This window comes from Triticum urartu, chromosome 6 (genome assembly GCF_003073215.2).
Source record: "Triticum urartu cultivar G1812 chromosome 6, Tu2.1, whole genome shotgun sequence".
Taxonomy (NCBI): domain Eukaryota; kingdom Viridiplantae; phylum Streptophyta; class Magnoliopsida; order Poales; family Poaceae; genus Triticum; species Triticum urartu.
The window spans coordinates 511,737,847-511,741,083 of record NC_053027.1 but is presented as its reverse complement, the minus strand read 5'-3'; the positions used below and the strand labels follow the sequence as shown (position 1 = coordinate 511,741,083).

General features: G+C 46.4%; 1 long non-coding RNA gene across 1 annotated transcript; it reads left to right on the top strand.

Moving 5' to 3' along the window:
- Positions 1-224: 224 nt before the first annotated feature.
- LOC125514679 lies at positions 225-1,566 on the top strand. Its single transcript, XR_007286555.1, has 2 exons — positions 225-1,142; positions 1,284-1,566. It is a non-coding gene; the product is annotated as an uncharacterized LOC125514679 (long non-coding RNA).
- Positions 1,567-3,237: the final 1,671 nt, after the last annotated feature.

Sequence of the window (3,237 nt, the reverse complement as noted above, 5' to 3'; positions counted from 1 at the left end):
CCCATGGTTTTACCTTCATCCACATGCATCTCCCTTAGAATTAGAGGAATTTTCTCCGTTTAATGGGAAAGCAACTGGTTGATGTGAAAATCTGTGAAAACAACAATTGAAGTGGGGTAAATCATTGGGATTTTGTGCTGTGTCTCTATCGGAAGTTTGAAGTCGCCCCGTGTCCTTCGTTACATAGGACTATGCGTGTCTGTACATTGGACAAAGAGGTATTCAAAAGTTCCTTTTTTCCAACTAATGCATACATATTTGGCTCTGGTTTGTAGCTGAATTTCACCTAACCCAGTTCATACTTTCCTACTCAATTCGCTGTAGCTATTTTGTTTCATTTCTTTAATATTTATATTAACTATGTTTATTGGCACAAGGGATTTTGAAAATGTGTCACTAATTAGTCTTTTCGCAGCTGCTAATGTGCTAACCATAGCTATCACATATATCCTGAACTGCAAAGTGGAGATGTACAATTTGTTGAGTTCTGACTATACACACTCAGTTGCTGTGATAAAATGAAGAAATAAACATGTTTCTTTTCGGGTTGTGGAAGTCAATTATTTAAAAAGGCTTTAGAAAATCTCATTGGCAGGAAGTTGTTTCATATTTTCTAGAGCCATTGAAAACTTCTTGTTGGGGTCTCTGATTGTGTCAAAAAGTTGTTAAGCTCATAAATGAATGTATGATCAAAGGGGGGTCATGCCTCCTGTAGTTTTTAGTGTTCACTTTCTCATCTCAGTGCAGAATTGTCTCCTTTGTTTATGTATCCAGTTTGAGTTTGTCTGCTATTTTGCTGACCAGCTGTTCAAAGCTTCTCACTATTTGCATGTACTTGCTCATCTGTAAAGAGGGTCTCGATGGCCTAAAATGCAGACTTCCCTACTCTTTTTGTGATATGTGAACCTGAAATAATTTATTATTTATATAGGACAATATGATGTTCACAATGATGCACATGCTTCAGATTGACTATATAGATCCTATGATTAAAGAGGGACAAGTTTACTATATGGAGCTATACGAGGTATGAGCTTGAGGCGCTCTTAGTGGCGCGCCGTTGTGGGAGGCGCATGCACTGTGGTGGGCCGAGGTGTGTACTACGTGGGAGACGCGAGGAAAATGCTCAATTCCTATTTTGAGTAAGTCCCACCCATGGAACCTCATAAGGCTAAGGCATTTAGACTAGATGTCTCGATTATGTGGTTGCCCACTTGATTTCTTCTTTCACTGTAGTTGATGGTATGAGAAACAATATATGAAGACTTGGTTATTTCTTTCAGTTGAGACGTCCAGTGAGAATCTAGCATCGACATAATGAGAGAGGAATTCAGCCCTGAAGAAAGCACTGTCAAATGAACCGGCATATATTTCATCACTTGGTTCTTCTATCTATGAAGTAGTGTGAACCTGCATTCCAAATTTCTTCTACATGAGGCAGATATGCTATATTGCTATTTGAGATGTGATTCTCCTGTCCTCAGAAGCATGTTCTTTATCCTAATTTTTTGTATGCTCTCTGTTCTTCAGAGATTATACTTAAAACAGTCTTGATTAGTGTTACGGCATATCTCTCTCAAGGTTGTTTTGGTGATTGATGACAACATGTTTGCGGACTAATCATGTGCTTTGAATAGTTCACAGATTCACCCCTGGCACGAGACGTTTTCTTCCCTTCGGAGTGTCGTTCAAGACGGTGTAGCTCTTTCGTTTCTCTCTCGGTGGACTAGTTGCGTAGAGGGCACCGTACTATCAAGAGGGGGTCTGCTGGGGTATTGCATGGGTGAAATCAACACGTACACATCAACTTCTCACCCTCCGAGCTTTTCCATTCCATTGAAGAGATCTCTCCGCTTTTCTTTGTCTTGTCTGGGTCCCAGCGGTAGTACCGCGCAACCCAGCCGTAGTACCGCTGCGGAGCCACAAGCGGCAGTACCTCTCCACGGCGGTAGTACCGCCCGTGACTCCACAACAGTAGTACCGCTGGGGTGCCTGGCACCACCGCCTCGTCCTCAGCCTCTTTGGAGATATTCTCTCTCTCTCTTCTGTGTCCTAGCGGTAGTACCGCACTACCAGCGGTAGTACGGCCGAAGGGTCACAAGCGGCAGTTCCGCTCCACAGCGGTAGTACCGCCCGTGACCCCGCTGTCATAGTACCGCTGGGCTGTAGGGGGAGTGTTGTTCTCTTAATGAACTCTCCCTCCCCCCATTATGCATAAATTGATCAAGTCTTTCACTTTAGCCATTGTTGATGGTACTTGTGTTTCAAAGACGAGTTTTGGTCATGGGCCCAAGGTTAAAATCTTCGCGGCGCCATACCTCTTGACTCAAACATAGGTGGCCTCGGCCACCGCCCTCTTTTGAAGAGGTGTGTCTTGGTCGTTTGCTAGTGTGCTCTCTTTTCTTGTCGTTCTTGTCTTTCCTTCGAGCAAACGCCATGTCGTTTGGTTGCCGCAGCGTGCTGGGCAGTACTACCGCTGGTGGTGCGCGGTACTACCGCTCATAAGCGGTACTACCGCCCCCAGCACGGCACTACCGCTGAGGGACGGGACCAGGGGGTTATATCGGGGCAGGGGGAGGTTTCTTCTCCCCCATACCCATTCACTTCGCCCCCTCTTTCCTCTTCCTCTCTCCAGCCTCAACTCGCCGCGGGAGGGCTCCGGCGGATCTCCGTCTCCGGGGCGTCCCTCTCCATTTCCTTTGGTGAAGTCGATCCCCACCCCGTTCTCTTGCCATGGATGCCGGTATTGCCCCCGTTCCTTGTCTCCTTTTGTCTCGTTTTCGGATCTTGTTTCTTAGGGGCAATGGTGGTAGCATCTCTAGATTTTTGGCTAAATCTAGGCTTGAGTTGGTTGGAGAAGGCAACTAGACTATCTCGATTAGAGTTTGGTAGGAATATTTTTGAATTTGGCAGGCCGGTAGTGCCGGATCTGACCACGGTAGGTAGGAAACCGCTGTTTCTCCGCCTCGTGCTGTAGGAAACTGCTGTTTCTCCGCCTCGAGCAGTACTACCGCTCTCGTTGGAGCGGTACTACCGCTTGACCTCGAGCGGTACTACCGCTCTCTTTGGGGCGGTACTACCGCTTGGGCGGTACTACCGCGGGCATGTCACGGTACTACCGCTGCATGCCAAATTCCATCATATTCCTGCCTTACCTTGATCCTTTTTGTTGTGTTTGTTGGCTTATGCTCGTTCTTTCTGGTTGTTTTGCGTGTTCTTGTGTTTGGCTCCAGGTGA